Source organism: Ahaetulla prasina, chromosome 1, assembly GCF_028640845.1.
Source record: "Ahaetulla prasina isolate Xishuangbanna chromosome 1, ASM2864084v1, whole genome shotgun sequence".
In the NCBI taxonomy this organism is placed as follows: Eukaryota; Metazoa; Chordata; class Lepidosauria; order Squamata; family Colubridae; genus Ahaetulla; species Ahaetulla prasina.
In genome coordinates, this window is record NC_080539.1 from 371,919,528 (window position 1) to 371,932,796 (window position 13,269).

A 13,269-nucleotide genomic window follows, 5' to 3' on the forward strand; every position below is an offset into this window, starting at 1 on the left:
TTAATTTCTTGGCTGCAGTCCCCATCTGCGGTGATCTTGGACCCCAGGAAAATAAAATCTGTCACTACCTCCATTTCTTCCCCATCTATCTGCCAGGAATTGAGAAGGCTGGATGCCATGATCTTAGTTTTCTTAATGTTGAGTTTCAAGCCAACTTTTGCACTCTCCTCCTTATTTTTATTTATTTATTTATTTATTTATTCATACTTTTATACCGCCCTATCTCCCTAGGGACTCAGGGCGGTGTACAGCCATATAAAAACAACATAAATATACAAAGTAAAACATTAATCTAAAAAACTTATTAAATAAGCCAAATATTTAAAATAGACATATAAATAATAAAACCCAATTTAAAACCAAATCTAAAATTTAAACAATTAAAATTTAAAAATCTAGTCCAGTCCTGCGCAGATAAATAGATGTGTCTTAAGCTCGCGGCGGAAGGTCCGAAGGTCAGGAAGTTGACGAAGTCCTGGGGGAAGCTCGTTCCAGAGGGTGGGAGCCCCCACAGAAAAGGCCCTTCCCCTGGGCGTCGCCAGTCGGCACTGCCTAGCTGACGGCACCCTGCATCAAGAGGCTCTTTAGTTCCTCTTCGCTTTCTGCCATTAGAGTGGTATCATCTGCATATCTGAGGTTGTTGATATTTCTTCCGGCAATCTTAATTCCAATTTTTGATTCATCTAGCCCCGCCTTTCTCATGATGTGCTCTGCATATAAGTTAAATAGACAGGGTGATAGTATACAGCCTTGCCGGATTCCTTTCCCAATTTTGAACCAATCAGTGGTTCCGTGTCCAGTTCTCACTGTGGCTTCTTGACCATACAGGTTTCTCAAGAGACAAATAAGATGGTCTGGTACTCCCATCTCTTTAAGAACTTGCCACAATTTGTTGTGATCCACACAATCAAAGGCTTTAGTATAGTCACTTTGGTCTAGCTAAGCAATTAAGGCACCAGACTAGAAACCAGGAGATGGTGAGTTCTAGTCCCGTCTTAGGAATGAAAGCCTGGTGGGTGGCTTTGAGCCACTCTCTCTCAGCCTAACTGACCAGGAGGAAGAAAGAGTATTAGCTAGTTTCACTGCCTTGAGTTATTTATAAAAATAAGATGGGATGTTAAAAAAAAAACCAACCTTAAATAAATCTAATTCAATCCTGTTTTGGGTGACTGGATACGATTCTCTATCTAGATAAACAATCTTTTAGTTTAATCGAATTAAAAGTTAGATCAGATTTCCATCCAGAAAAGAGCTGGAATGACGTTTCAACAACAGACAGGAAGAGTTCAGTCAAGGCAACACGGACCACAGAAATCCTGCAGGATTTCTAGGCAAGCCTTGTTGTTCAAACTGTAGGGCCGTGGCAAGATCTGACTTCTGGAGACAAAAATATACTGCCTTTGTCCCAGATGTAGGAGAAGTACTGTGAAGGAATTAGGGTATCACTGCCACGCCCAAAAAAAAGAAAGAAAGAAAAGGGTGCTATTTTGGTGCAGCTGCTCTTGTATTATTTGTTGCCCTGAATCCGTTCACATAATCCGGTAACTCTCCTAATGCAATGGAATGATACCGTCTGGTGCAACTAGAATAATGGCATTTCTCCCAACATCAGGCATCGATACCCCGCAGTCATAACAATGTCCCTTCCCCCAATTGCTTCATGCCTACAAAAAAAGGAGGAAAACTGGTGTGGTCATTTCCAGGCCTGCCCTGATGGAAGAAGCGATAAGGCTGCTCAGATGCTGCTGGACTTCTCGTCACCACTGCCCATTGCACAGAGCTCGCTCCTGTCTCCATTTCATTCTCTTGGGTGGTTGGTTTTTGTTTTATAAGCTTGTCTTTGGGCTGCTTATTTTTTCTTCTTCTGACTTTTTAATTATAAATTGCCTGGAGTCATCGGAAATTGAGCAGCTTATAGATCAGACCTGGCCACTTTATGGCCACTGGGTAACTTCTGTTCCTGTCCGGCCTGGGGAAAAAATTGCTTTTATTTTGAAAGCGACTATTTTTTAAAAAAAATTATGTATATTTATGTCTATGCACTTTCCTAGCCCTGCTGGTTCAACTCATAGCAGTCGCAGCTTCTTATGTGGCCCCTTAAGAAAATTAATTGCCCGCCCCTGCGAGAGATAAATGAATAAATAAATACATTCTCATTAGTAGAAAAAATGCAGGCAGGATTGAGGAGTTCCACTCCTGCCAATGGGGAAGGAAAGGAAGGGGCCTTTCTCACTGGGGTGACAGGTGGTCATGCTGCTATTGCTCACTGGGTGACCTATTCTCTAGCACAGGGGTCTCCAACCTTGGCAACTTTAAGCCTGGCGGACGTCAACTCCCAGAATTCCCCAGCCAGCTTTGCTGGCTGGGGGTTTCTGGGAGTTGAAGTCCACCAGGCTTAAAGTTGCCAAGGTTGGAGACCCCAGCTCTAGCACATGGTCCAGGGCACCTTCTGTTTTTCTGAATATTGCACACAATGTCAAGGTGGAATGTTTACGTGCCACTGGACAAGGAGGAGGAACCTGTGAGATCCCATTTCCCTCTTGGTGGAGCAGAGGAACAGAGGAGGAGATGCTGCCACTCAAGTCACAAGCATCACAGCATCTCCAGTTCAGAATCTGGATGCACTTAATCTCAGTTACTAGGCTGGGACTTTAGAAATTGAGAAGGAAATCTCAAAGGGTGAAACTCTTCTCAGTAAAAGTCCATAAAAGCAAGGAAGAGCATGTGCCTCTCAGAGATTCCTTGTCTCGTGCCAAAGGTAAACCCCTTAACAAGCTCCTCAAGGAGGACTAATTATGAAATAGGACCAAGTTTATAATTTGACAGGGTTCATCCCTATAGCATCCATAAAGTCATTGCCTCCGTTTACTCTTTCCCACTGAATACAAAAGCAGAGCAACACAACTTTGACTGTTGTGTTCAGTCAAAGAGGCAATTTTCCATTAATAAGAACGGCATGTTTATTAATCTGGCTTCCCACACAAAGTTAACACAAGAGAGATGGGGCTTCCCTTCTAACCATATTACAAACATTTTATGATTTCCTTGGTAAGGAAGTCCAGTCACAAAATACGAAGACAGCATAGACCAGCGGTCTCCAACCTTGGCAACTGCTGGCTGGGGAATTCTGGGAGTTGAAGTCTTCCAGGTTTAAAGTTGCCAAGGTTGGAGACCTGGCATAGACCGCCTATCCCAAGTCCTTGGGAAATGTGATAAATTCTTTCAGGTCAGATCAGAATGATGATGAATAAAAAACAAGGGATAATAACTAGCCCTCAATTTATGATGGTATTTGGGACCAGAATTTCCACTGCTAAGCGATACTGTGTAAAGAGCGCATCACTTAGTGATGGAAATCCTGTTAGTCCCCATTGCCATTGTTAAACAAATCCTATGAGTTATTAGAAGAGGACTCACCTCAATCGAAGACATTTCTAGCTTGGTCCATCTCAGCCCTGGATCTGCCCCCTCTTCAACTCCCCCCACCCCCCGTCTAGCCCCACAACTCTGTCCTTTTAGGGGTCCTGCACATCAGCACTCCTCTGTGTGATGCTGAGGTTGAAGTAGAGGTCTGGGGCCTTCAGCAGTCTCAGCTGGTAGCTTTCTGAAGCAGGGCCTCAGAAAGAAGGCCTGCCATGGCCAGCAACTGCCTCACATTGGGCCATACTGGGAAGACAGTGAAGGTCAGCTGGGCATGGAAGGGCTTATGAAGTGCAGGACCATGTGGGGCTTAAATAACATTTTTAGATCCAGAATCTACTTAGAACCTATGAATCTAGATTAGAGCTGAATTAGAATCTAAGCTAGTTCTTAGATCCAGAAATAGCAAATGAATCTGTAGCAGTAGTATCTATACAATAAACCTGACCTAGTCAAATACATTTAAACAGACTATTATCATTGGAGCATAAGAAACAAAAGCCCTCCAAAACATCTTAAGGAAACCAAAAGACCCAGTAGGCTAAGCAGAAAGAACAGGAATTATTTAAAACAGGGATCCCCAACCCCCAGGCCATGGCCCATTCAAAACCGGGAAGTGGAAGCAGTAGGCAAGGGCATCCAACTCTATTTGTGGTTCACATAGAATAGAATAGAATAGAATAGAATAGAATAGAATAGAATTTTATTGGCCAAGTGTGATTGGACACACAAGGAATTTGTCTTGGTGCATATGCTCTCAGTGTACATAAAAGAAAAGATACGTTCATCAAGGTACAACATTTACAACACAATTGATGATCAATATATCAATATAAATCATAAGGATTGCCAGCAACAAGTTATAGTCATACAGTCATAAGTGGAAAGAGATCGGTGATGGGAACTATGAAACGATTAATAGTAGTGCAGATTCAGTAAATAGTCTGACAGTGTTGAGGGAATTATTTGTTTAGCAGAGTGATGGCCTTCGGGAAAAACTGTTCTTGTGTCTAGTTGTTCTGGTGTGCAGTGCTCTATAGCGTCGTTTGAGGGTAGGAGTTGAAACAGTTTATGTCCAGGATGCGAGGGATCTGCAAATATTTTCACGGCCCTCTTCTTGATTCGTGCAGTATACAGGTCCTCAATGGAAGGCAAGTTGGTAGCAATTATTTTTTCTGCAGTTCTAATTATCCTCTGAAGTCTGTGTTTTTCTTGTTGGGTTGCAGAACCGAACCAGACAGTTATAGAGGTGCAAATGACAGACTCAATAATTCCTCTGTAGAATTGGATCACCAGCTCCTTGGGCAGTTTGAGCTTACTGAGTTGGCGCAGAAAGAACATTCTTTGTTGTCCTTTTTTAATGATGTTTTTGATGTTAGCTGTCCATTTGAGATCTTGCGATATGATAGAACCCAGAAATTTGAAGGTTTCTACTGTTGATACTGTGTTGTCAAGTATTGTGAGAGGTGGAAGTATGGAAGGGTTTTCCTAAAGTCTACCATCATTTCTACGGTTTTGAGTGTGTTCAGTTCCAGATTGTTTTGGTTGCACCACAAGGCTAGTCGTTCGACCTCTCGTCTATATGCGGATTCGTCATTGTCTCGAATGAGACCAATCACTGTTGTGTCATCTGCGAACTTCAGTAGCTTAACAGATGGATCATTGGAGATGCAGTCATTGGTATACAGAGAGAAGTGGGGGAGCACATAGACTTGGGGGGCCCCTGTGCTAATTGTACAGGTATTTGATGTGATCTTGCTTAGCTTCACCTGCTGTTTCCTGTTTGTTAGGAAGCTTGTGATCCACTTACAAGTCTGTTCCGGTACCTGTAGCTGGTTTAGCTTAGTTAGAAGAATGTCTGGAATGATGGTATTGAATGCTGAACTAAAGTCTACAAAAAGGACCCTTGCATAGGTCTTTGGAGACTCAAGATGCTGTAGGATGTAGTGCAGAGCCATATTAACAGCATCATCTGTTGATCTATTTGCTCGGTATGCAAATTGCAAGGGTCTAAGAGGGGATTCGTGATGGTCTTCAGGTAGGAAAGCACTAGCCTTTCAAAGGTTTTCATGACTACAGATGTTAGAGCAACTGGTCTGTAGTCATTCAGTTCCTTGATGGTGGGCTTCTTCGGCACTGGGATGATGGTAGAGCGTTTGAAGCAAGAAGGAACATAGCACATCTCTAGTGATTTATTGAAAATATGGGTGAAGATGGGGGCCAATTGGTCAGCACAGACTTTTAAGCAAGAAGGAGTTATCTTGTCTGGGCCTGGAGCTTTTCCCGGCTTTTGTCTGTGAAATAGGTCCTGCACTTCCTTTTCTGTGATCACTAGGGGTTGTGAACCCAATGAAATGGGGTCAGTTGTAGAAGGCTTGGCTGTTGTTGGTGTGTCTGAGATGGGGGTTGTGGAGATAGGTGGCTGTAGTTTCCTTTCAAACCTGCAGTAAAACTCATTCAGGTCATCTGCCAGTTGTTGATTACCTTCAGCCTGGGAAGGAGGTTTGCCATAGCCGGTGATATTTTTAAGAGTTTTCCACATGTTTGCTGGTTCATTTGCTGAAAATTGATTCTTTAGCTTTTCAGAGTAGCTTCTTTTTGCTGCTCTTATCTCCCTTGTTAGTGCATTTCTGGCCTGATTGTACAGCATTTTATCACCTTTTCTGTAGGCTTCCTCTTTGGAATGTCGTAGCTGCTTAAGTTTAGGTGTAAACCAAGGTTTGTTATTACTGTGTATTCAAGTTCCTTGTAGGTACACATAGGTCTTCACAGAAGCTGACATATGATGTTACAGTATCTGTGAGTTCATCCAGGTCTGCAGAGGTATCTTTAAAAATATTCCAATCAGTGCAGTCAAAACATGCCTGTAGCTTTAATTCTGATTCCTCCGTCCAGGTTTTCACTGATTTAATTATTGGTTTTATGGCTTTAAGTCTTTGCCTGTAAGCAGGTACAAGGTGAATCATGCAATGATCAGAGTGTCCTACAGCTGCACGTGGTAAAGACCGATAGGCATCTTTTAGTGTTGTGTAGCAGTGGTCTAGAGTATTCTTGCCTCTGGTGGGACAATTGACATGCTGAAAGTATTTTGGTAGTTCTTTCCTTAAGTTTGCCTTGTTTAGATCTCCCAAAACAATGGCCAGTGAATCAGGGTGTTTGGCTTCAGCCTCCATGATTTGGTCAGCTAGAGTTCGTAATGCCTCGTTTACACAGGCTTGTGGTGGGACATAAACAGCAATTAGAAGAAATGAGGAAAATTCACGAGGCGAATAGTAAGGTTTGCAGTTGATAATTAGAGTCTCTAAATTGTTGTCACAGAATTTGTAAATTATGTTAAAATCTTGACACCAGGTTGAATTAATATATAGGCATAAGCCTCTTATGTCTATATTCTATATGTCTATAGAATATATTCTATATTCTTATGTCTATAGTCTAAGGATGACATGGAATCATCCTCTCTCCTTACCCCCACCCCCGTCGGTCCACAAAGCTGGAAAGCTGGGAGACCCTTGATCTACAACATAGAGAGTAAAGACTGTATCAGCCACTATATAGGATGAGATAGGCAGAAGATCAGCAGACTGCATCCATGACCTCCAACTAGGAGTCAGAAGACACAAAAAAATTTATCTCACAATACTTGGACAGACTCATCCATAGTATTAACAGGAAACTGAGCATTGTAGACCAACCCAAATCCAAAAGTGCAAGGGGATTCCTGACAATTCAGGAATATTCAGACAAATTAGTCATCAACAGACCCATAAACCACATTTGCACACCACTCAAAAAAAATAAAAAGGCCTAAAATGAAAACAAAAGGAACAAGATCTTCCCCAGCAGTCTACACCCAGATAAGCAGGGATTAACACCAGACAATCAATCAAGCAGGAACAATACCCTAATCAAGGAAGGACCAAGAAGAAACATATAAACAGGGATCAGTGCCCCACACTTGATGATGTAAACATCTACAAACAAATCATCAAGCTCAGAGGGCACCAAGGACTCCCCAACTGAAGAACCCTGTATATTCTTTTCTATTGGAATGCCATAGATTGCAACTTTTTGCATATAAAGGAGATTGTCCTGAGAAAGCGTTTCAGTGTGAATTGACGCTTTCAGCATTTGTAAAAGTTACAGTGCCTCTTAAATCCCCCCAAATCGAAAGAGGTTCTCAATTTTGGGGCCCAATCACCCTGGGCCCTAAAAGAAAGGGCGAGGCACATCTTTTCTTTAGGGAAGTAAATGAAAAAGAAAATCTACCAATACCTAAACTAAAGGGGGCACATATCACCCTTCTACATTTTTCAAAACTGAAAACTGAACAACTTGTAAGGCACATATCTCAGTGGCTATTTGCAGGGAAGAGAAATCAAGTGGATGATGGGGAGAGAGGTTGACCAGGGGTGAAATCTAAAAATTTTCCCTACCGGTTCTGTGGGTGTGGCTTGGTGGGCATGGCAGGGGAAGGATACTGCAAAATCTCCATTCCGTCCCCACTCCTGGGCAAAGGATATTGCAAAATCTCCATTCCCACCCCACTCTGGGGCCAATCTGAGGTGGCATTTGCCAGTTCTCCGAACTATTCAAAATTTCCGCTACCGGTTCTCCAGAACCTGTCAGAACCTGCTGGATTTCACCCTTGGGATTGACTTACTTTTTTTAACAACAGCAAATTTCCTCCACATGCAGCAAATGCTTCCTCTTCTAGGAATTATCAGATGATCACACAATGCTGTACATCTCATCTAAAAGTTAAAGGAAAAGAAAAACAGTGGTTGCCTTCTTTTGAAGAAGAGTCTGCTGATGTTTTCATTTTCTGTTTAGAAAAAGACATATCACGCGCCAGGGAGCAGACAGAACCCAAAGCTAATCGGGTTTTAAAAAAAATAAAAAAAAACTGGAAAAACTGCTGTTATCACCTTCATTTAGAAGAGGCAACTACCACCAATTCTACATAATTTGGGGGGGGGCATGTTGCAGTGAGTGAGTGAGCACAGACCATCTGTGAGGACAGGTTTTTTGTAGATATAGCAGTTCAAAAAAGGAGCAGCGGAAAGGATCTGTCTATATACACATACAGAGCACTGCTAACATGGATATGTTAAATTGAAGGTATGTCTGTGTGTTGTGTGTGCTCTGTGTTCATGTTCTGGGTGTGTTCAGTATATATATATAGGTCTTTGGTTGTTCGGGTTTTCCCGTGTAAAATTGGAAGTGTCTTGGTGACGTTTGAACCCCCACTAGCAGTTAAAAGGAAGAAACAGCTGCGATCACACATTGCTCCCAGAAGCACGAAGCTGAAGCCTGAAGATGACGAATGAGACTTCGTCGAAACGTCGCCAAGACACTTCCAATTTTACACGGGAGAAAACCCGAACAACCAAAGACCTACATACAAACACCCGTGAAAACCTCAGAAAACATATATATATATATATCATATACTACACTCGGAGTATATTTCACCCTCTTTTTTGGGAGGAGGAGGTGTGTCTTATACTCCAAAAAATATGGTAAGTCTTAAGTGCTACTGCTATTTACTTTTATTTGTAAACCAGCCAGCAGCACTTAGACCCATGTTGGTGAACCTATGGCACGCGTGCCGGAAGTGGCATGCACAGCCATCTCTCCAGGCATGTGAGCCATTGGGCATTGCTCTTCTGGATTCTGGTGCACTGGCCAACTCTTTTCACATGCGAGGAGGGCCAGAAACTGGAAGAGCAGCTACCCCGTGAGTATGCGTGTGCTGGGAAGATAATCTTCTGGTTTCCGGCATGCTACCAGGTCTTCCAATTTCTGGCGCGCATGTGCGCATGAAGACCAGCTAGCCGGTGCGCATGCACACGCAAGAAACTGGAAGATCATCTTCCTAGCATGTGCATGGGCACCAGGTGGCTGCTCTTCCAGGTTCTGGCACGCGTATGCACACTGGCCAGCTGGTCTTCGCGTGCACATGTGCACCAGAAACTGGAAGACTAGGTGGCCAACGTGCATGCGTGCGCCAGAAACTGGAAGTCCATCTTCCCGGCATGTGCATGCAGCTGCTCTTCATTTCTGGCACACGCACATGTGCTTCCCTTTCGGTGCTTGGTGCCGAAAAGATTTGCCAACACTGTCTTAGACTGTGAAATGAGCGGTGTATACATTTGATTAATAAATAAAATTTCTTAGCATCTGCATGGCTAATTTAGTATGCACAGTACTAAACTAAAAGTACAATTTATGTTAAAAATGTAAAAAGGGCTTTTGCTTTGAAATACTAGAAAAGAAAATACAATTAGAACTAACATATTAATTTAAAAAAAAACTATGCTATTTGAAGGATTTTAACCGAAATGAATGTACATTAGGCCACAGCATCAAAACTGTATTGATGTTCTTAGAAGCAAAAATTTATACTGTGTTTCCCCAAAAATAAGACCTGTCTTATATTTTTTGAACCCTGAAATAAGCGCTTGGCCTTATTGCCATGCACTCAAAAGCCCAATTGGGCTTATTATCAGGGGAGGTCTTATTTTGAAGGAAACGGGGTAAAAGACTGGGAAAAAAATAAGAGAGCAGCAAATTTCTGCAAAGCGATTGTCTCCATCCCCCCTGCACCCTATGCTTTTCAGTGTTGCATTTGTCACAATCCTTTGAAGAGAAAGGCTGAGCAAAAGTTAGAAAATGCCAAAGTCAAGACAAGACACTAGCAGTTCATGTTCCTTCTGTACCTTTGGATGAAAGGATAGCAGTACTTGCTGGTTTCTAAATAAAGTAATGAATATCAGTATTTTAAGTGATTATGGCATGGAAACTTCCAGTGCATTCAATGTTTCAAATCTGAAGCCTTTGACTCAAAAGATCTCATTTCTAGTTTGAAACACTTTATTCGAACAATCCTGGAAATATTTCCATTATCAAAATTACCTCATCTGATTCAAAGCATCTCATCCTAGAATTAAAATAACTGTTTTTCATTCAAAAACACAAATTGTTCCACACTGATAACCGCCAGTTTTGTCAAAATCATGAACCTGAAAAAGCAATTTCTAACTGGAAAGAAGGCATTTCAAGTTTTTAAGTATTTCAAGCTACTGTATTTTTCCGAGTATAAGACGCACTGGAGTATAAGACACAGCTTAGTTTTTGGGGAGGAAAACGTGGGGGAAAAAACCTGCCTACCTGTTATTCATCTGGCTAGCGTCCTTAGTCTGGTCGGCTTCAGCACATTAGTTTGCTGAAGTAAAGCACATCCCCTGCTTGGGGATAAAAAACAGCTTCTAAAGCACAACTGATCTTTGGAGAGAGAAGCAATGAGAAAAGCAGGCAAACCACGGAGATTGCTTCATTTGCTAGCGCCTGGTTAGGTGTGAAAAAAACCTTCACAGCCGAGAGTCAGAGTGAGCAGGCAAAGCAGATAGCTTCACTCGTTAGTTAGTGCCTCATTAGGGCTGAAAAAAAAAGCTTCAAAAAAGCTACATTTGGAGTATAAGACGCACCCAAATTTTCAGCCTCTTTTAGGAGGGAAAAAAGTGCGTCTTATAATCCAAAAAATAAGGTAGCTGGATACTGTGCTTCACTATGAAACTATGTGATGGGGCTTGATAAATTGACACTTACAGCTTGAAAATTAATGAGCAGTTACGGATAGGCCTCCCCTCTCCCCTTCTTTCCCTCAGCCTCGCCCCACAGAAGCCTCCCCTATCCTATCCCCTTGTTGCTACTGTGAAAGTACAACGGCAACTGAAACTCCTCTCCTCTGCTTGTGTTTTGCATTTGGAACAGATTTCTTTTCAGATGGGGAGGGGGAGTAGAACTCCTTAGCATCAGAACCTGTTAATCCTAATATAGGAAATACTAATGCTCCGATGGTCAGTTCGAAAAATGAGTTGAGGTCCACATATCTTAAAGATGCCACTGTTGAGAAACACTGCTATAGTGCTTGCTTACATTCGTGTACACACTGAAAGTTGTGTGGTAGCGCTAGCAGCCCTGAGTTGAGAGCTGCAGGGGCACCAAGCAAATAGCTTACTCTCTTGAAGTCCCTTCCTCTCCAATCTCTCCATTCTGCAATATTTAAAAAAAATGATTTCTGTAGGCAGTCTTCCCTTTCATCCCCCCTTCTACAAAGCGAAGATTTTAAGAAAATACAAGTAGTCCTCGTCTAACAACCACTCATTCAGCAACTGTTCAAAGTTCCAATCATGCTAAATGAGTGGTATTTACAAGTAATCCTCAAAGTTCCAGCTATCCCAACAACTACCATCCAGCATTCAGGTTATCATGATCCAGGCATTTAGCAACTGGCTCACATTTATGATAGTTGCAGCAGTCTATGTTCATAGTATCACCATTTGCAGCTTTTCCTGCCAACTTCTCACAACATGAATGGGGAAACTGGCAGGTGGTAGATAACACAGGTAAATCTCTCCCACCTGGTAGCCGCCACCTCCAAGACCCACTGCATTCATGGCAGCTATCTGCCTACCCTTACACACCTTCTTCCACCAGCCTGCCATCTGGAACTTGCAACTTCCTGACAGCTTCACCACCGATTGGTTGTTTGAAGCCGGCAGGAAGTTGTGAGAAAGTCCTCGCTTCACAACCTACAAACCTCATTTAACGATGGCACCAGGGGCTACTTGCCATTGTTAAGCAATGTGGTCATGTTATATTGCTGCTCTCTATGGCTGCATCATTTAGTAATAGAATTCACCCCATGCTACAAGATGACTTCACCTACCAGTTTCAGGTAGATACAAACACAAATGAGAAGACGGTTGGACTCAGGCACCAATTCAGCGACCTATGGTTTGACCTCCCAAAATCAACACTTTGCTCTGAATATTTGACCAATGATATCATGACATGAAATTAAAGCAGCGTTTCTCAAATAGTGGGGCGCGCCCCCCAGGGGGGGCCCGAGGCTCCGTAAAGGGGGGCGCGTTTGACCTCGGCAAACAAGCTAAGCCCCGTGTTTATGTCTCTGTATCCAATCAGAGAACAACGGGAGCATCTGATTGGCTGTCCAAAACCCTTGTGACACGAGCCTGTCGGAGCCATCTTTAGTGTGGGACTGCCAGTACATGTGACTGCGCATGCTCCTCCCTTTCAAGGAGAAAAACGCCTGAAAGAAAGTCGCGCGGGGGGGCGCGAAAAATGTTTTCTTCTTCCTAGGGGGGCATGACAGAAAATAATTGAGAAGCACTGAATTAAAGAGATGTGCATTTAATAATTTAACGTATCAACACAGTAGAACTCCTCTTGCTGAACAGATGATGATGGTGGATGGCTACTCCAATATAATACATAGTTAACAGCCGTGATGGCGAGTCTGTGGCACGCAGAGCCATCTCTCAGGGCAGGAGAGTCGTTGCCCGTTGCTCTTCCGGGTTCCAGCGTGCTGGCCAACTGGTCTTCACGTGCGCGGGAGAGCCAGAAACCAGAAGGTCAGTCACCCGGTGTGTATGCATGCGCCAGGAAGATGATTTTCTGGTTTCCGGAACACCACCTGGTCTTCTGTTTTCTGGCATGCATGCGCACATGAAAATGAGATAGACCGTGTGCATGCGTGCGCCGGAAACTAGAAGATCTTCATGTGCGCCAGGCGGCTGTTCTTCCAGACTGGCCAGGTCTTCGTATGTGATGTGCACCAGAAACTGGAAGACCATCTTCCCGGCGTGTGCATGTGGCTGCTCTTCCAGTTTCCAGCACATACATGGGTATTTCCATTTCGACACTCAGTGCCAAAAAGGTTCGCCAACACTGTCTTATAGTGTTAAAAGTTGTGGGGAAGCAATAATAATTAGACGCAAAATTTAGATTAATAAAATTATTTTTATTAAAAAATTAATAAAA

General features: G+C 42.9%; 1 protein-coding gene across 3 annotated transcripts in view; it reads right to left on the reverse strand.

The window, feature by feature from the left end:
- KDM4B (lysine demethylase 4B) overlaps positions 1-13,269 on the reverse strand; it is a 299,919-nt gene that overhangs the window by 267,309 nt on the left and 19,341 nt on the right. For all 3 annotated transcript variants that reach the window (XM_058163587.1, XM_058163588.1, XM_058163589.1), the window contains exon 2: positions 8,084-8,174. The gene's annotated coding sequence lies outside the window, so the exon portion shown is untranslated. The remainder of the gene's footprint in view (positions 1-8,083; positions 8,175-13,269) is intronic.